The 21683-nt window shown below is 38.7% G+C and overlaps 1 protein-coding gene across 5 annotated transcripts in view; it reads right to left on the bottom strand.

The window, feature by feature from the left end:
• The window catches only part of LOC128312907 (collagen alpha-1(IX) chain-like), a 228472-nt gene that overhangs the window by 4833 nt on the left and 201956 nt on the right, over window positions 1-21683 (bottom strand). For 2 of the 5 annotated variants that reach the window (XR_008292834.1, XR_008292849.1), the window contains 2 exons: window positions 18835-18916; window positions 10272-13441 (listed from right to left, as the gene is read on the bottom strand). The gene's annotated coding sequence lies outside the window, so the exon portion shown is untranslated. The other 3 variants (XR_008292851.1, XR_008292852.1, XR_008292850.1) reach the window with 3 other exon arrangements.

Raw genomic sequence — 21683 nt, 5'->3', positions numbered from 1 at the left:
ACAAACTCCTCAGATGCATTCATAGTATAGAAAGAAAGTCTAATTGTCTTCAGTACAAATATAAGGTTATACCAAGACTATACCTGAAGTCCAACCAGATATAAAGGGAAAAATTGAGTATCAGGATTGCTCTTGTAAGGCTTGCTTGATGACAAATTATCGGTTTGACTTTGTGCCTTCATTGAACCGATTTTGACTGAGAAATCAACCAAAACAGTTCCTGAGAGCTATATATATATTTTTTAATTAATGTTTATTTATTTTGAGAGAGAGAGTGAGTGGAGGAGAGGCAGAGGGAGAGAGAGAGAGAGGATCCCAAACAAGCTCATGCTGTCAGCATAGAGCCCAACGTTGGGCTTGAACTCAGGAACCGTTCAGATCAAGATCTGAGCCAAAACCAAGAGTCAGAGGCTTAACCGACTGAGCGGCCGAGAGCTGTGTTAACACAGATTTCAGTTTTCTCTTTTCTAGGTTCATCTAATATACAAAGGTAAATAAGACCAAAACCCGATATGTATATTGAATGCTTAAAGTTTCTATTAGTTGTAGTGTTTATTCAATGAGTAGTCAGAGACAAGGGCTACTCAGCAGATGCCAAGAAGATAACTACCTTGTCTTTTCCAAATTGCACTATTATATTTTAGAGCCTCATCAAAGCCACATGGTCAGTGTTAAAAATTCCAACCATGGCAGGAAGTTAAGGAACAGGCTAGTTAAAAAAGTAGTTCTTACAGGAATAACACTCATGTGAAATTACACTCTAGTTTAAAAATTAAACTCTAAAATGCAGTACAAAACATCACTATGATGGGCAAATTTTTGTGAGGCTGGAAGAATTTTTGAACACATGCTTTAAAAAAAATGATTGTGGTCACATCAGTTTAAATTAGACTGAGAAATAGAATACTCAGCTTTGTTCTTAGGAGGATGCAGTCAGGCAAGAGAAGTACATTTTAGTTAAATGTCATATTCAGACAATACAATTAAAGTATCTGAAAATTAATAAACATCTTCTTGAGTTTCAGAAGAATTGGGCATAAAAACTTTTGCAGGATCCTGTTGCTAACTAAGATATCAGATTTCAAAATATGCATATTAAAATTAAATGGTTCTTTCAAAACAGTGAAAATAAAAAACCATTTGTATACAATCGAGACAGGTAATGATGCAAAAAATTGCTCCATAAATCAATCAGCTCTCTATACTTGTTTCATTAAAGGATAATATACTGGGATATCGTTTCAGCAACATTGCCAAAGCTTTCCAGAATTTGATTTCAATCCAAAACTTTTAGCAGAACTCAGCACTTTAGAAACAAAGCAACAAAGGGAAAAGGAAAATCCAGTGCACATGTACGTTTCCATGATATTTAGCGTGTAACAGCATAGTTGCAGCATAGTGGTCAACCAGTCCCCCTAAAATATTAAAGAAACTTGAAGGCAAGCTGAAGGTTTCTGTTCAATCCTCCCATAACAATATTGTAAAGGCCTTAATATTTGTAAACAATCTATTAGTTTCATGTGCATTGATAGTTATGTAACTGCATCTTTCCACAAATTTTTGAAAGTCTGGAAGTAGACTGTGGGGGTTGGAGAGAGGCAATGTATTACTCAATCATCAAATACTTAACAATATGCCCAACAAACCATGAGGCTATTTGAGTGTAACAACTACATGCTTGTCTGTGGTTGTTTCTAATCAATTATCAGGATTCACTGACAAGATACATACACTTCATCGTGTTACTTTTTCAAAGAGTCACCTACATATACTGAATCTAACATACACAGTGATGTAAAAACTTAAAGAACTAACAAATGTATCTGAAAAAATAAAGCCTCAAGAACAGCTGAGTGTCAGTATAGCATAAGCAAACACTCGGAATTAGAGAATACTTAAAATCTCAGATCTATCACTTACTAGAAATCAAGTTGAATCTCTGTATTTCTTCTGTTTCATCTATAAAATAAAGGGCATAACATTGAAATGGAATGTCCCTATGCCTTTATTTTAGGGTATGATCATTTCCCTAGAAAATTTAAGGTAATTAATGAAAATATTCAAAACTAATAAGAACCCAAGAAAAGCAACAACAACAAAATAAATAATTTTCCAATATTCCGGCATGACCTTTGAGAAAAATATAATTAAAAAATATTATGCCATTAAAAATTTTTTAATAAAATAAAAAAATACTATGCTGAAAATATTGACTATCTAGGAATAAAGCCTGTTAGAATTGTATAGGACAAAAATGAAATACATCATCAAAAGTTTACTGAACAATATGAATATGAAAGGAGACTAGAAAAAATGGAAAGACCATGTCCCTGATGAAAAAAAATTCAGTACTTCCTAAATTAAGTTTACAAAGTCAAGAATTTTAACAAAAACTCCAATGGAGTGTTTTGCATCTTGACAAGTTGATTTTAAGGCTCATGTGCGGGAAGAAAATGCAGAAGGAAACTGACCAAGACCACCTTAATTTCCCCTCAGCTTAGGCAGGTTCCTTCCTGATTTGAAGACTTCCCCTCACTTAGATCATTTACTTTAGAAAATTTGAAATTATGAATTCTTACTCTGCCATTCTGAGATATAAACAATTTCCTCGAAGCCTCTTGCCAGTTTCACATCCCAGGAATGTATTTGTCAAGAACCTGGAAACCATCCTTTTGAAACATAATCATCAAGTAAGGCAGTCCCCTTTTATCCCAGTCTCTGAGGGGAGATAGAGCCGAATTTCCACTAAGCACCTAACAGCAGATACAGATGGTCTGGTCACATTGACCAACCTCCCCCTCATATCCTGGAATACTTTTCTACCAGTTCACCCCAGCACTTAAAGGTGCTCCCATCTTTTGTGTCAGCACAATGGAGTTCAATCTCTCTCTCCCATTGCAACAGGTATGCCAGTCTCCTAATGGGGTCAAAACTTGGAATCCCCTGGAGAGGTTTTTAAACCACAGACTGCTGGGTCCTACCTTTGGTTTCTGAATCAGTAGGTCTAGCAGGGGCCAAGAATTTGCCTTTTTAAACTTGTTCCCAGATGCCACGGATGCTGCTATTTTGAAAACCAGACTTTGAGAAACGATTACCTAATTTTCACAACGCCACTGTGTTTATACAGTGGATCCTATTGTGTGTCAGATGAAATATATTTTATAAATTATTGTAATGAGAGGGTACCATGGCTGCTTCCATGTTATTACCACATGGCCAGGCAGACATTCGCAATCTTGGTGCTGCATTTCCAAAAATATCCGTGATCTTGGATTATTTTCTATTATGCTCTATATTAGTTTCTTAGGGCTGACAGCCCCAAATACCATGAACTAAGTGGCTTAAAACAACAGATTTTTTTCTCTCACATTTCTGAAGGCCAGGAGTACAAAATCAAGTTATTGGCAAATTTGATTCCTTCTGGAGACTGTGAGGGTGAATCCGTTTCATGTGTCTCTCCTAGTTTCTTGTGGTTTCCAGAAATACTTACGGTTCCCTGGTTTGTAGATCAAACATCGCTCAAATTTCTGATAGCGTCTGCCATCATGTAGATGTTCTCCCTGTGTATTAACTAATTAAATCTGCAAAGACTTTGTTTCCAAGTTCTGAAGCTCTGGGTGGACGTGAATTTGAGGGGACACTATGCAATTCAGTACATGCTCTCACCTGGAGTTTCTTAACTGCTTTGTCGTCCATGATGGCAAGTGACAAAATATGGTCTCTGGTTCTTTTTTAGCCTTCAGAATGGCTGGGAGCAGTGCAGGGCAGAAGGAGTCCACATCCTCGGGCACTATATCAAACCTCAACTGAGTATTCTGTGTGCCATACAAACATGGTCATTTTCGATGTACGCCATGATAGGAAAAAGATTGGAAAGCGCTATAGCCAACTGAGCTAAATAAATACAAAGAAATGAAGGTAATAATGTTGTATTCCTCTTTCACCACAATCAAATCAAATTATGCCAAGTCCTCCTAGGAAGTAAGCAATCCTGTAGGAAAGAATATTAGTCCTCTTGTACTCCCTTCGTGGAGAAAATTAAATGGTCCTACTCCAAAATGGTTTCATTGGAGTTTTATACTCCTTAACAACTTTGAGGCTCCATTATGTTATATTTCAATAATTGGCAATCTTGCAGGAAACATTTTTTAAACTACTACTATGTGTCTGACTAAGGATGCAAAGATACTATATCAGCCGAAGGAGCTTAAAAATTCAGTGGGAGATGCAATTCAAAAGAGATAATTACAGAACAGTCTGTAAAATTCAGATACTGAGATCTATGACAGGAGCTGCGCCTTATAAAATGTGTCCACACAGATCTCATTTATTTCCCCAATGCCCTGTGAGATACGCAGAGGAATTATTAAGCCCGCCTTAGAGATGAGGAAATTGAGACTCAGAGAGGTTAGGGAATCTATCCAGGGTCATATAGCTAAAGCAGGAACCCAGGTTTTAGCTCCTCCTCCATTGCTGTTCCACTAACACCACTTTATCCATCTCACACAGAGGATTTAGGAAACCACAGCAGGGTTCTTTCCTTCTCTGTACAGACAGGGAGGGGAGGAGGGTAACCTCACCAGTGCAGAGAATCTTGTGCGCTGTTACCAAGGCTAAGCTTAAAAGCCATAAATTTATGACAGACATAAATATATAAAGAGCTAAGTTTCTAAGAACAGTAACTTGTCGACCTAGCAAGAATATAGTCCTCTTTTGCAGACGACTGACTCAAAAGTCATCCGAAGAAACCCTGTCTTATTACTGAGTACTCTCCATGGTCTTTTATTCGTCAGGTTCAGAAACAAAATGTTACCACTTCAGGAGTCCGCAGACAAGGCTTTTTGGAGCACCAGAGACCCAGTCAAGATCGTAGTCCCAAGGTCCTCTGAGGGCAAGTGGTGAAGCCAGGCCACACAGGACTAAAGAAAAGACAGGGTCAACCACAGCACTGCAATGCTTTCAGTCTCATTTCTCCTCAAAACTGGCTGCAGTTGTGTCAAATTCCCAGATAGTTCGCACACTTTCCATCCTCACACTCATGCAGAAACAAAAGCAAAAACAAAAACGCTTCTTTTAAATACGTTCCCTATGCGAGCAGAGCTCCTTCCCCACTAGTCCACAACCCCAAACAACTCTGCATTCAAAGTTTCCAAGGAGCAAATGAAGATTTCCCGGAGAGCTATAACTGCTAGACCTACAAAAGAGGTGTGTGTGGTGTGTGTGTGTGTGTGTCTGCCTTCCTAAACTCAAACCAGACATGGGAGATGAAGAAAACATAAGGGAGATGTTTTCATTGCTATTAATAACATTTTCACTCTTTAATGTCAATAATGTATGATTTGATGCTTATATAAAAAATTCAAATAAAAACAGATACCTCAGGAATAAATCCAGAGCATCACTGTTCTGCATGCCCACAATTCCAAGTTCTCTCCCTGTCCAGTGGCCAGGCTTTGTGTTCAGCCTTTTGTTCAATTCCTATTGTATACATTTGCATACATATGTGTGTACTTATACATATGTATCTTTGGGGTTTTCTTTTTCATGAATAAATCATCTTTACAAGTTGCTCTGCAACTTGTGGTTTTCAATTTAACAATGTCTCCACAATTTTACTTGTGTCAGGGCATAGGGAGCAATCTCATTCTTTTGTAAAGACGGCTTGTTATTCCAGAGTATAAATGACTCATAATGTGTTTACTCACCATGTTTACCCTGCGGTGCCACTGCAAAGTTTTTCCATGAAAATCCCACCATCTCTGGTGGACATCATTCCCGTTCTCTGCCTTGTGACTGGCCTTTAAATATATTACACACCAGTGCTTGATATTTGGAAAGCATCCCAGTAAAACAGGATGGAAGTTTATATTTCTTATTTTCAGTTTTGTATAGAGCTACAAATTTATAGACATGAAGTCTGTGACACCTGAAAAATCAGCCAATAGAAAATCCATATGTTTTAATACAATTGATTCCTATTTTCCATTAGAGTTGCATATATAGAGAAAAACCAATATAATGATCTCTTCTTGAAATAGCACTCATAAATTACCATTGATGGAAAGAGTTTTATTGCTAAAAAGATTACAGTGTATGTAATTTTAAACACTATAAACAATGCATTCTCCCTAGTGTTTAAGTTTTCACATTTTATAAAGTTCTTAAGCACTCCCTCAGAGCCAAAACAGTCTGATCGGGGATTTCTTTGAGAAATTGTTTCAGGATTATTTTTGCTTTCAAGCATCTGTCTTCAGAGGGAAATGGCCCTCCAGCCCCAGGAAACAGTCACCTCTTGAAATTACTATGCAAAATTCACTAAATAGGGATAAATTAATGATTCACAACCAAAACCCTAGATCACTCTCTTTCCAGTCTACAGTTTACTTCTAAAATCTCATCCAGGGGCACCTCAGTAACTCATTTGGTTAAGCGTCTGACTTCAACTCAGGGAGTTGGAGCCCTGGGTTGTCAGGCTCTGGGCCCACAGCTCAGAGCCTGGAGCCTGATTTGGATTCTGTGTCTCCCTCTCTCTGCCCCTCCCCTGCTTGTGCTCTGGCGTTCTCTCTCTCACTCTCTCTCTCTCTCTCTCTCTCAAAAATAAACGTTACCAATTTTTTTAAATAATAAAAAAATAAATATCATCTAAACCAAAGAAAGGTAATCCTCTTGCATTGAAGAAATCTTCAAAATTATATCAGAAAAACAGGCTTTTTGAGATGAGAGAGAGGGTTGGTTGAGGATGTACTGCTTAACACTTAGGAAACAGAAACAATAGACCACAAGATCAGATGAACTGATCTGTCACTGGCCAGGAATAAATGGCCTTATCGCTCCACAGGGAATGAAAAAGTCACTGGAGATGGATCTTGTTTCACTGGCCCTACTCTAACTTTGCTAAGGATGATGCTGAAATAATAAATCTGGACTTAAACTTTTGTTGCAGTCATATTAATGAGAATCTTAATACTCCTCTGTTGTCATCTTTCCAAGAAAGGCACGATCAAAACTGGAAAAAAAAAATGAATGTATACTAACTTTTTCTTAACTCCCTCCCTTCTTTCTTTCTTTTTTAAATTTTTTTTTAAATTTTTATTTCTATTTTTGAGAGAGAGAGAGGCAGAGTGTGAGCAGAGGAGGGGCGGAGAAAGACAGAGAGAATCTTAAGCAGGCTCCGGGCTCTGAGCTATCAGCACAGAACCTGACGCAGGGCTGGAACCCAGGAACCATAAGATTATGACCTAAGCAAAAGTCGGATGCTTAACCGACTGAGCCGCCCAGACACCCCTCCCCCTCTTCTCTCATTCCTTCCTCCCTTCGTCTCTCCATCCCTCCTTCCCTTCCCTTCTTTTCTTCCATCTTTCTATCCCTTCTGCCATCCTTTCTTTTTCTCACCCTTGTTGGGCAGGGTTTCTCAACCTCAACACTACTGACATTTGAGGCCAGATCACGCTCGCCTGTGGGGTAATACCCTGTGCATCACAGGAAGTTTAGCAGCCACCCTGACCTCTACCCACTAGGCTCCAGCAGTACCCCCTCAGTTTGGACAACAGACATGTCTCCACATATGGTCAAATATACCAGGCAAAATCATCCCCTGTGGAAATCACTGTTGTAGTGTTTGTTAATTATGACATTTACTGCTGCAAATTCTTAATCCAACCTACTCTATCCACACACGTTGTCAGCCTAGGAACTGATGTTACTTCCCCCCATGCCAGGTAGTGTCACCTCACGCACTATTCTCAACATCCTGCTCACCCAGGAACAGCAACATAACAGAACTATTACAGTAAAAGTAATTATCAGCTTCTGTTCTAAGTGCTTTAACATGTTTTAACATAATCCCTGTGTGATTCAGTTTCCTCACCTGTAAAAAGGAAATAATAATAGTAATTACCTGCAGGATCCTGTAAGAACCAAACAAATTAATGTATGGAAAGCATTTAGTTGGGTCTGGCATTTAGTAAATGCTGCCTTAAGCATTAACGATCCTTACCTTTATTGTTATTGTTACCATCTTGCCAATTCAGTCTCACTACTGCCCTGGCAAATGGGGGAACTGGGATGTAAACACGAATCTACTAAACCCCCAAGCCTGGGCTCCTGAGCATTAACGCTGCCTTAAAAAGAGAAGCACTAAAAATAACGTACAAAGAGGTATATTTGTAATTTGTAATTTTCTAGGATCAAGATTTTAGGAGGTAAAGAAAAACAAGAGAAAGTAATTTTATGTTTTACTTTAACCCAGTGTATCAAAAGTATCATAATTTCAACATGCAGTCAATATAAAACATCAATGAAATAATTTACATATATATTTTTGGTACCAAGTCCTCAAAACCCGGTGCTTACAGCTCATCTCAGTCTGAACTAGACACTTTGCAAGTGCTCAACAGCCAGATGTGGGAAGACTGTTATATTGGACGTACAGGGTCAGACTCAGGACAGATCAAGGAAACTATACACGTGAAGAGCCCCCTCCGCATCATGTGCCAGTCATGTGGTTGAATGTCTTGACATCCTCATTCAATGGGATCCTCTTTAGTGAAGTTCCTATAGGTTGCTAGTCATTGCATAGCACACACAATTGGAAGCGCTTGATACTTATTGAACAGAAGCATGAACGCAAAAATGAATAAATGCATGAATTTAGTACAGAATGACATAACATAAAAACCAAATAGCAGGCTGCATATATATATATTTTAACCTTAGAAAGCAGGCAAGTTGGGAAATTCAAAACCTCTATTGTAAGACTCATTTGGCTGCTGAGAGAAAAGTGTCAGAACTATAACAGATGCATCACTCAAGTCTCCTGCTGTCAATCTGATAAAATCCTGAATTTTTTCACATTAAAAATGCACATTAAATTTTTTTATGTATTCACATCCCGCCTGTAGAATTACATGATTGTATAAAATTCATTTTAAACTCTCTTGAGGATAGAATGTAAGTAAAATCTCTTCAAAAAAGTTTACAGAAATACCACACAAGAATGGACGGTTGATATGAATGCCAAAGTCTGAATTGTGGCTAAATAACAAAAGTAGGAACCTCAGGTAACATGCTTTTCAAAAGTGAGTAAATACTCTCAGTCATTTGAGCTATTTTGTTGAACACGATTCCTTATTCACTTTTTTCTTAAAATATGGAGCCCAAGCCAGGCATAATATTCCAGATCATTGAACAAGCACAGGATACAACGGATTTATTACCTCTTAATACATTTTGCAATTATAAATCTGTTCATTATACTAAATTTTAAAAGCTCTGCTAACTCACTTCTATGCGTCATTTTTTTTTCAATATATGAAGTTTATTGTCAAATTGGTTTCCATACAACACCCAGTGCTCATCCCAACAGATGCCCTCCTCAATACCCATCACCCACCCTCCCCTCCCTCCCGCCCCCCATCAACCCTCAGTTTGTTCTCAGTTTTTAAGAGTCTCTTATGCTTTGGCTCTCTCCCACTCTAACCTCTTTTCTTTTTCCTTCCCCTCCCCCATGGGTTTCTGTTAAGTTTCTCAGGATCCACATAAGAGTGAAACTACACGGTATCTGTCTTTCTCTGAATGGCTTATTTCACTTAGCATAACACCCTCCAGTTCCATCCACGTTGCTACAAAGGGCCATATTTCGTTCTTTCTCATTGCCACGTAGTACTCCATTGTGTATATAAACCACAATTTCTTCATCCATTCATCAGTTGATGGACATTTAGGCTCTTTCCATAATTTGGCTATTGTTGAGAGTGCTGCTATAAACACTGGGGTACAAGTGTATGGGTCATTTTCATATACAGGCCCACAAATCAAACATTGCCCAACCTCTGCATAAACATATGTAAACAGAAATGCATACTACATAGATACATAGATGTAACACTAAATTTTAACAGTGTCACATGAGCTCCTATAACATGAAATCTTCTTCGATTTCAGTCATATTTCCAGATTTTTAGGTCAAAATTCATTTTGCTCTGATGTCTACCACGTTAACTAACTTTTCTAGCTTTCTGGCAATCACAGATCTGATCAGCACACCCATATCTTCATTCAAATATTTATGAAAATATTAAACAAGGCAAAATTGAGGAGGAAGTGCTGTGGGGGGGCACTAGGTGCAATAGTTCTCACATTTCGTATGCAAAAGAATCACCCTGGGGAGCTTCTTTAAAATGCAGACATCTGGGCCTCTCCTTCAGTAATTCTGATTCAGTGGGTCTGGAGTAGGGCCTAGGAATATAAATTTTTAAAAAGCACCTGTGGAAATAAAGGAAGAACACCAAATGAGAGCAAGCAAAGGCTATTTATTCCGAGCTTGCTCTAGCAAGGGAGTTAGTCCCATCTCTTGCGTGTGGCAGACAGGCAGCGAAGCAGAAAGCCTTTATAGTGGGGGGGAGGGGGGGGGATAGGAACGAAGGCTTCAGGTGCTATGGACTGAATCTTTGTGTCTCCCTCCCAAATTCAAATGTTGAAATCCCGACTCCCAGTGTCATGATACTAGGAGGTAGGTCCTTTGGGAGGTAATTAGATCATGAGGATGGAGTGCTTATAAAAGAGACCCCAAAAGCTTTCTCACCCCTTCTGCCATGTGAAAACACAGCAAGAAGGCTGCCTATGAACGGGCTCTCACCACACACCAAGCTGTCAGAGCCTTGATCCCAGCCTCCAGGATTGTGAGAAATAAATGCTTATTGCTTAAACCACCCTTTGTTATAGCAGCCCCAACACCTGAGAAATCAGATATGACCAGATTGAAGGCTGTCGGCATGGGAAAGCTGCAGGCAGGCAAAGGAGAAGGGGGACATTCCATGTGACTTGTTAGAAGTACGTATTTGGCTTTCTCCCACTAACCCTAAATTGGAAACAGGGGTAAAAATGAGGACACTTACGGTTATTAATCAAGTCCTGACACCTTGGGGCCAATTGTTATAGGGGTTATTTTTTGGCTTCTTGGGCTGTTAGATACAGATAATAATCTGACTTCCTGCACTAGTTACTGTTCGCAGTAGGTTGGCTTATTAAACCGGTTGCTACAAATTATAGGTCAGAGTTCTATTCTTATGTATAGTGTGATCATTGTCTCTGATGCTTCAGGAAATTCTGATGCAGGAGGTTCTCACACAGGCATGCCGGATGTTTAAAGAGCTTATCTTTATCTCCCTGGTTGACTCTGGTTAAACCAGGCTCTCCACCAGTTGACATTTCCCCAACTGGCCCCAGTCCATACGGATATTAAGATAAAATGACCAGTTGGAATAATAACCACTTCTTTGTGTAGCCCTTCACAATTTACTATTTTTTACATTCTTCTTCACATTTAGTCTTCATATCACCTTCATTTATAAGGGGCATGATTTTATATTTCCAACTAGTGGAGCATGCATTCTCAAATATTGCTAGCAACAATGAGAAATGGCCTAGTCACTTTGGTTGGCTTCCAGTTGGGAAAACTGTTTCAAAGTTTCTTATAAAGTTAATATTCATCGATCATATGACCTAGCAATGCTACTACTGGATATATACCCTACTAAAATGAAAACTTATACTCATGCAAAAATCTGCATGTGAATATTTACAATAGCTTTATTCATTAACGCCCAAAACCAGAAACAACTCACATGTCTTTTAAAATGGGTGACTGGATAAATCAACTGTGTCACACCCAAACAACAGAATACTACTCGGCATCGAAAAGAAATAAGCTATCGATTCAAGAAACAACATGGAAGAATCTTAAATGCATTTGCAAAATGAAAGGCTACATAGGGTCTGTTTCCATTTATATGACATTCTAGAAAAGGCAGAACTGTAAAGATGGACAACATCAAAGGCTTCTAGTGGCTTAGGAAGTATGAGGGAAAAGTAAATTACAAATGGGAAGCATAAGGAAATTTTGAAGATGATAGAACTGCCCTTTAGGGAACAGTCATAGTGGATACATGACTCCATACATTGGTCAACCTTCATGGAACTGTATTGCACAAAGAGTAAATTTTACTCTTTGTCAATTTTAAAAAATCAGCCAAGATATTAGAGGAATCTAAAATAGAATGCAGCCTGTGACAAAAGAATTTAATTGTATGAATAATATAAGTACACAGAAGGGAGTGGGTAAGAAAGGAGCTGACCTAAGTTTGCAAAACAGTGACTTGACTAAACACTATAAAGCTAAAGATAAAAGAACTATATACAAACACAGTACTCTAGGTGGTAAATTTGTTTCTCACTGGGGTATGAGTTAGTAGTTCTGACACCACTATATATATATATATATATATATATATATATATATATGTGTGTGTGTGTGTGTGTGTGCGTGCATGCGATGAGTCAAACAAATATGCAAATAAATTACAAATAATGGAAAAAATGCCTGGAGGCCCTACTCTTGAAAAAAAAAAGGCAAGGTTTATAACATAGATAAAATATAAAATTGTTTGTGTCCAGGACATGGTAAAAAAAATGTTTGTAGCATGAAATTTGAGTCCTAGAGAATAACACATTAATACAAGGGAACTGGGCATTTCTAAACATGATACAGAAAATACAGCCTGCATTTCTTTCTGCTTTTGGTTTAGAGCTTATCTATAGCAAGAGTGGTCAATGATAAGATAAGAAATATAATAAACCGTTACAAGTATTTCAAAATAGTAGCAATAAGTAAAATCATCAATCAAAAAAATTGAAGGCTTTAAACCACCATGTAACATGATCCTATTACTACCTGTTATTGAAGTCAGCATAGTGATTACAAGAGATAACAAAATATATAAGTGCCAGATGATCAATGGTGATGGCTTTCCAAAGATTGTGCTTTGTGAAATGAAAATAAAAAACTGCTAACCTATGATCAGAATCAGTTTGCTTCTATGCTTTTCAATGGTATTGGAGTACATCAAATGAAGAATGCTGTATGGTAGGATCATTTTAAACCTATCATAGGTGAGGAAGACCACTCCCCTCATTTAACCTCAGGTTTCAGAGATGGGATCTGCTTTCCATGACATTTATTTACGATGTACACTCTCTGGGGTACTGAGCACATTCACTGAATTTTATGAGCCATCTAGTCCATTTTGAGTCACTCTGACGCTCATTCAATGACAAGATTGAAGCATGTTTTGCCATTCCATGAGAATTTTGCTGTGTAAATACTATGGTCTTCATCAGAAAGGCAAAGAGTTCAGTAAGTAAAGCAGAAAACCTTAAGCGCAACTACCTTGAAATCGGAATTTTGAGTATCCGTCTTGCCACTTCCTTGTTGTAGACAAAGCGCTTACTCCGGGCCCGTTTCTTTGGCTGCCAGATCCTGATATTGATCCCGTCCCTGTTCTTTCCACAGGCCTGTCAGGAGGTCCAAATGAAATTGTGCAAGCATCACTGCTTTGTAATCTCATTACGTTCATACATAGGAGAGTTGCCATGATGACCATAACTATTAACAAGAAAATTCTTGACATGAATGAAAATTGAAGAAAAACTCTTTATAATGACAGAAACATTACATAATGAGTGATTTGTTACATTGATCAAATGATGTCGTTCTGAAAATCACCAATATGACCATTAAAATGTTCTTCCAATTATAGAATGTTCAATGATAAAGAAAAATACAAGACAATTATAATGTAGTAACTCAAACAATTTATGAGTATCAAAAATTATGGGGGTGCGTGGGTGGCTCAGTCAGTTAAGAGTCCGACTCTAGATATAGATAGGCTCAGGTCATGATCCTAGGGTTGTGGTTTCAAGTCCCACGTTGAGCTCTGTGCAGAGTGTTGAGCCTGCTTAAGATTCTCTCTTTCCCCTCTCTCTCTTCCCCTTCCCCCCTCAAAAAAATTATGATTTTTTTTTTTGGAAATGGAAGTCATGATACTCCCCTTCTTTCCTTGCTTGACTTAACTAAGAAATAAATAAAGCATGCAAATTCATTCACACAAAGACAGGTGTACCTCTGTGATTTAAAAGGTTGTGAAAGCTGAATATAAAAGGAAAGAGTTATTGATGGTAGAATCCTGTCATCAGGGAAAGATTGACCTCTTTTCAATCACAGGAGATGGCAATTATCTGTTCTTACATAAAGCTACATCTACTTTTGTCAAGTTAATGAAAGTAAATAAAACAAGGATTCTTTTGTTAATCCTGGAGATCAGATGATATAAAGAGAAAACCCTAGAAAGCAGATCAAGAGGCCTATTTCTAATCTCAGTTCTCCCCTGTTACTAGCTACACTGAACCTCAGATTTTTTCACCAATGTAGTAACATTACCCCACCTACTCCAAAGGGCGAGTGCAGAGAGAGACAGAAAATTAGAAGAAAAAAAAAATGTCAAATGAAACAAATGTGAGAGTGCTAAACAGTGGAGGTTATCAAGAGTGAGATTACAGTTTTCCATTTGGGAACTAATCGTACCACTCAGTAAACTCAGTGATTAAAATAAGAGTCTGCCCATAATCGAAAGATCAAAGTCTTTAAGACCAAATTCTTGGGAGTGGTGACGAATTTAACTTCTATCATTTCTTAAAAACATCAGTTCCTTTTTCGGAGGAGAACTGTGTCCCACCAGAGAGGCCATTGTCTTTACCCAGGGGTCCACCTCTGCTCTTTAGTCTCAGCCTGACTGAGAAGAAGTGGAAATAAATTTGTGGAACTTTCTCTGTCAGCACCCTGTCAAGAGGTCGAATGTTATGTCCATTGCCCTGGGGCACTGTGGCAACTATCTGTACACTTTTCCATAGGTCCACTGCTGAAACAGGACTTAGAGACTTTATAGAGCCATGATCACTCTCAGCCTCAGTTTCCTCACCTGAAAAACGATATTATGCTAGATTATATCTTTGGTCCCTTTCTGCCCTAAAATTTCATGCTCATGTTCCGAATTGACAAGAAAGGAACCATGCTTACTTGGCTCCCAGTGGGAAACACTCCTGTCCCTGCAGAACACGGAGCCACTGTGCAAAGAGGCTTCTGAGTCTCCCAGGAGTGGACCCAGGATTTATGGGGCCTGAAAGTCATACATCTGGGGTGGGGGATTCTGCAAGCAGAAGACAATATTTTGAATATAAAATTAAATAAAGAAGACCTGTTTATTTACAATGAGAAAAGGAATTACAACAAAATTATAAATTTTAAAATGCTGACAAATAAACCACAAAATCAAAACAGCATGTTTTTCTTAATTAACTGCTGATATACCTCATAGGACTTTTTCCTAGTTTTTCAGCTGTGTGCTCTTTCCTTCTTTGTATGATAGTGGTATTTACAATTCTTACATAAAGAGAATAAAATGATAATTTTGTTTTTCCTCTATCGTGGGCAATCCAAAGTTGTTTTTTATTATCGATGCTTAAGATGCATCAAACATGTGACTGCACACACACGTGTACTATTTACACTACTGCTACCAGTGTGTGCCCTGCAAATGCAAGGCTCCTGAGAACTTCTGTATGTCTCATTACTGTGAATGCTACAACATTTCTGTTGTGGTGAGGCACTGATAAGAACCAAATTCTCCACTTACAGCTTTGCCCACTGATGAATAAGTATTTCTGGAAGCTATTCTTGAATTAGCATAGCTAGCAATAACTTCACTATCCATGAAAGTGGCTCTAAATCACATAAATACATAGCACCGACCCAAATTAAGTGTATCCTTAATTCAACTTTTCATTAATGAGTTCCAATGCCTATGGTCATTCCAACACCACGTGACAGGAGGAGTCATTTGTAGGGAAAGTAGCATTGGGAAGATGCAGAGGACTTCACAAATTATACCTGGAATGTCTAAATTTTGGAACTTTACAAGGGAAAAAAAATGTCCTCTCAGGGCTTTGGAAAGCACAAGATGAGAGCTGCTGAAGGTTATATGTCATTAGATTTTCATGGAAAATCTTCCTCTGTCTCTCTCCAGGTGGCCTCAGCCTGCCCCTGTCAGCAGCAGCCTGGGTCGGAAGGAGGGAGACTCAGACTATTATCCAAAAGAGGACACCTGGGAAAGTCAAGAGAAGGAGCAAATTCTAGAGTATTTGGAATAGCTCCTAAAGAGAAGATGAATGTAGTTTGAAAATAGTTACTGCCTCCATCTTGCATGAAGGACGGTAGGAAACTAGACAGCTGCTTTCCTAGGTATAAGAATAGGAAATGACCAAGACTGGGTTAAAACTGGATTCTGCCAAAGGGGCCAGAGCATTTGTGTGCACCAGAGGCCACACCAGAGGCTGCCAAATGTGAAATGGGGTAAGAGTGTTGGGAGCCACGACTGGTTAGTGATATCTGTAGGGCACTGAATTCCAAGGTGGTACCATTTTTTTTTTAATTTTTTTTAATATTTAATTATTTTTGAGAGGGAGAAAGGCAGAGTGCTAGCGGGGGAGGGGCATAGAGAGAAGGAGACACAGAATCTGAAGCAGGCTTCAGGCTCTGAGTTGTCAGCACAGAGCTCGACGTGGGGCTCAAACCCACAAACCGTGAGATCATGAGCTGAGCCGAAGTTGGACGCTTAACCAAGTGAGCCACCCAGGCGCCCCAAAGGTGGTACCATTTAATCCAGATATTCAACACCCCCGGCTGGATATGTCAATCCAAAGCAGAGAACATGAGCAAAATGATTGGAGATAGTATATAGAGATTCAAACTACATTCAAACTACTACTAGTATGTAGAGATTCATACTACACATTATGAATATATACATGTACACACATACACACACACACACACACACACACATAAAACTGTAGGCACATAAGAACAAGTAGAGAATATAGCTCAAGTGGAAAACACTATGTCCAAGTCAGATACATGTGGGGAGAAATTAAAAAATACTATAATCAATGAAGGAGGAAAGTCTCTCTCCTGGTTTTCAGCAGCTTCCCTCCTTTACCCTTCCCTTTACCTCCTTCCCTCTCTCCTGGTTTTCAGCAACTCAATGGTATGAGCAGGTAAAAGCAGGCAGTCACGTTCTGTTACATAAGCCTAAAGAGGGTTATTTGCAACTCATAACCACAGCACTGCTAGAAGAATCTGGAAATTTTTCTGGTTCGCCTAGATAAAAAAAGATAAAACACGATCTCTGCCTTCCCAGTGTATATGTTTACATGGAAAACTATATTAGGTCACAGAACCTGACTTGGAGATTTGCTTGCAGCAATCTTATGGGGAGCACTCTCAGGAACGGTACCAGTAATGAAATGAGAGTAGCAGAATTGGACAGAGAGAAGTCACACCATAGTGCAGTTTCAACAGAGCTGTTCAGCCTATTCCCCAGAATGCACTGGAGTGAGAATAAGTTTTCAGAGTTGCCTTGAAGTGAGGACATGAGGTCTTTGTACGCCTCCAGTGGGCCAGTCACTGGATGGAGGTTTCCCTGGGGAGGGGTGTCACCTTGGGTGAAGCAGCTCCCTTCAGGTCCAGGGTGGTTCCCAGAGGGAGGCTCAGCTGTGAGTCCTTTGCAGCCAGCACTCCCCATAGCCAGTAGTATGAATGTCATTATCCTGAACAAGCAATCTGTCCAGCACATCAAAATGTACACTCCAGACGAAGTATGAAAAGAAACGAAAATAAGCTCTAAAACAGTAGTGTAAGATCTGGAATTTAGTCCTGGTTGATGAGTCAATTGCAAAATGAGTGGCCTGGACAGCAGAGAGCGAGCAACTTTCTGATCATTCTCCTCTGTTTGAGTATCTTCTCTGAGCTGAGATTACATGTCTCTCACGACTTGTGTTAAAATGTAATGAGTCCCTTGAAAATTGTGAGGCATGGAGCTAAGACACCAATGACCACTGGGAGAAGAGAATAAAGATAGGTGTGCTGGGGCAGACCGTGCTGTGAGTGTTCTCATTGGAAAATCACAATGGAGGGCCACAGTGCACAGGAGGGCATTTCAAGGGCAACAGCTACCCTCGAAAAAGACGGCAAACTGCAAGCCCTAGGGAGAGGGAGAGAGCTTTTTAAGTCGAATTTGCTATTTCTTCCTATTTTACTAGCCCCTGCTGCTCATGTCCTGTTTTGAATATTCTATTTCTGTTTAACTGCATTCTGTAATTCTGTCCCCCGACAGCAGCTGCTCGGCACTTGGCAAACTCTGTGGGCAATTCAAGGATTTGTTTACCTTTGCTCGGAAGCTCCACGACACTTGTTCTTACATTCCGATAGAGGCAACAGAAGGAGAATAAATGCATAACATAGAGAACCAACTACCGTTACCTCAAAAATAGGCTGGCTCGATGTGTGTTTTCCCTTAACTGCAATTAAATATTTTTTATAATAGTGAATGCCAAATAAGTGCAATGGTCCAAGAGAAAATAGAGAAAACAAATGCTAACAGCCGCCATGTGGCAATCCCAGTTGTATTTGGATATAATCATTAACTTTGATTCTCAAGAATTTACAGGGAAAAATAATGTTATTCTCTCACATTACTCAGGAACCTTGCAAATGAACTCTCTGTCAAGTGATTTCAAGATTTGCACTTGAAAAATGTGGAAAAGGATTAGGAAGTTAGCAGGTTGGGATTGAGGGATATCTTTTGTTTTTCAAAACATACCTAGCCTGAGCTTTTAAAGAAAAGTGGCTAGCGCAGGATAGAAACCTTACAGTCAATAATCCATGGTTTTATAAGGATGGTATTTCCTTGGAGATCATGATTTTGAACGATATTATTTTTATTTTATGTACGTTAGCTGAATTCTTGAATCAATTTTCAATTTCCAGACACAGAGAACCACTTATTTAGAGTACTAAAACTTCTTTTCTCTTCTTCCTACCATAGTATCTTTTTATTTTTACAGACCCAACTAGATCTGCTAAGGCCCTAAATTCATACATACCTGTGGCTCGCTGTTTGACTTTACTGATCTTCATGAAATAAGGATCACTTTCCATACTGTTTGCATTGGGTTTTTGTTGTTGCTGTTGTTCCTGATAAAAAAAATATGACAAGCAGTACCTTAAGTGTTTCTTTCAATTTACTTTTATTATTCTGTTAAGTATTCCCTTCCTAGAGAGCCAGACGGATATTTTTAAAAGATTTTATCCACATGACCCAAAATTAGGTGATTTTGTTCAGTCTGGGAAATCCTGATTATACTATGGGTCATTTTATATTTCACTCCACTTGACTTTTTTTGGGGGGGGGGAAGGGCGCCTTTCTCTTAGAGTAGATGACAATGGCCACTCTAGTCCCATTAGGACTTTAAGAAGACCCTATACACATAATAGTTACCCTAAGATTAAATAGGCACTTGTAATATAAAATTCCTCTGTCAATTATAACTTCCCCTTGTGGTTTGTGAATTATTTTATATGTTTGAAGTATGTCCCTACACCAAAGTCAGGCCTTACAAGTTCTTCCCACTTCCTCTTAAGTATGGAGATTAATCATTTGGGACTATAATTAAACATAAGATTCACAAGAAAGGAAATCTAGCACAGAGAGTTTCCTACAGACATGTTAGATAACACTTAATGAAGCATTTTATACCCTGTTAGGACTTTATGCCACGTAGTCTGTGTATAAAGTGGTTTTTGAAATGGTTTTAATATTTTAAAAATTATATAATTCCTCATCTAAATAACAAAGTTGGGAGTGACACTATAAAACAGGCCACAGGCAAGTAATGTATGATACTTGTTACTCTTAGTCATTACATTAATATTAATAATACTTATAAGGAATTAAACTATTAATTTTTCATAAGACCTAAAAAAAGTCATATTATTGCAATAATTCAATCACAGAAAACACAAAGGGAGCAGGATTCCAGCTGAATGCAAATAGAATTTAAATATGTATGTTTCAGTTTAACCACATCAGTATGTGCTGTAGATGTGGCTTAGTTTTTATTCTAGCTACGTAAAAGAATTCAACCAACTTTCTTCTTTGCATACAAAGGAAATATTTTTTGCAATATGGTGCTCTGCTTACCTGAGCTACAGAAATTTCTCCTACCCTGGCCTTTAATCCATCTTTTGAAACATATTGGAGCCTGTCCTGAAGTGAATATCATTCTTATGGAAACAAGATTCTTGCTAACTGAGAAAAGACAACTTTTTTGTGCTTACTCTCACACAATCTGGAGCGTTTGTCATTAGAGAGAGCTGCTAGCCTTACCATAGACACCCCAATCATACCCTCTTTCTCGTAGGGATTATAGCCGTGTTTGACGTACCTTTTTCTGCCTGGAAGCAAATATAACTGAGTTGTCATACCCCTAATTGTGAAAGGGAGGATTGAAACAGCAACACCAGAAGTCAGTTGGTCTCAAGGATAATTCCTCTCACTCGCCTCTGGATAATGCTGGGTGGTATTCAGTCACTATTTCTTTGGTCTGTTTAAGTCATCTCCATGCTCCATTTACACATTCCCAGTGTAGGGTCTGCCTCCAGGAGTGTTGGGACATGCCAAGTGCCTACCTCCTAAGTCAGTAAAGAATTTCCTGACTATATTAGTCAGAACGGGCTAGGCTGAGCTCTGGTAACAAATTAACCGTGAAATTTCAATGGCTGAACAATACAAAGATCTCATGAAGTCTGATGGCCTCCTGCAGTGACTCAGCGATCCAGCTATGTCTATCTCGTGGTTCTGCTTTCTCAACAATTGCAGAAGAAGATGTCACCTAAAGATCATACAGTTGCTCGTCCGTGTTGTGGCCCAGAAGTGACACAGGCACTCGCACCCTCAACCTATTGGCCAGAACTAGTTGTACAGTGTTTCATCTGGAGCCAGGGTAGGTGGGCCAGGGTGGTTGAATTCTTGTTGTATTCACCATTTTCCCAGTATAAAAGAAATTGTGGGGACATTTACACAGATCAATCTCTTCTGACCCTTTAAAAGAAGAGAGGATCAGGAATATAGGCCTTTCTTGAACTGGTTCTTTAGTTTTGTCCTATTTGATATTTATGAAACAAGCGTAGCCATTAGCTTAATATAATCTGAAACTTCAATTAGATATAAAATATTTTATAGGTCATTTTTAAAATACTTTTACATTTTACTTTTAAATTTACTTTTAAATTCCATTTAGAAATGCAAAGACTAATATTAATGGAGAGACACTGATGTTGCAATGCCTCTTTAAATTTTTTTTAAATTTTTTAAATTTTATTTATTTATTTATTTGAGAAGGGGGTAGAGAGAGAGTATGAGCAGGGAGAGGGCATAGGGAGAGAGACAGAGAGAGAATCTCAAGCAGGCTCCACACTCAATGCAGAACCTGACACAGCCCTTGATCCCATGATCCTGGGATTATGACCTAAGACAAAATTGAGTCAGACGCTCAACCAACTGAGCCACCCAGGCACTCCTGAAACTTTTTCCTAGAGCCCTGGCTTCTCATCTTTGCACTGGTAACATGACTGTTTATCATTATTGAGGATTAGTTTACCAGTTATTAACTTATTATTAATGTCTATGTTGTATCCACACAGTCAAGCTGCGAATCAAGAAGGCCTCCTGCTCCTTTGTCTCATCCTTCATATGCAAGTGATCATTAAATTCTGTCAATTCTACCTCTTCAATATCCCTCACATCCATTCATTTCCTGGCTTCTCCATTGTCACAATATCTTATTTCACATTCCTACCATCTCTCCCCTGCATTACTGTGAAAACCTCATAACTGGTTTTCCCGAATCTCATATTGTACACCTCCAATCCGCTTTATGCCATTCACCTAGAT

The sequence above is a fragment of the Acinonyx jubatus genome, chromosome F2 (genome assembly GCF_027475565.1).
Source record: "Acinonyx jubatus isolate Ajub_Pintada_27869175 chromosome F2, VMU_Ajub_asm_v1.0, whole genome shotgun sequence".
Taxonomy (NCBI): Eukaryota; Metazoa; Chordata; class Mammalia; order Carnivora; family Felidae; genus Acinonyx; species Acinonyx jubatus.
The sequence above is the reverse complement of the archived record's forward strand: the minus strand, read 5'-3'. Positions and strand labels throughout refer to the sequence as shown.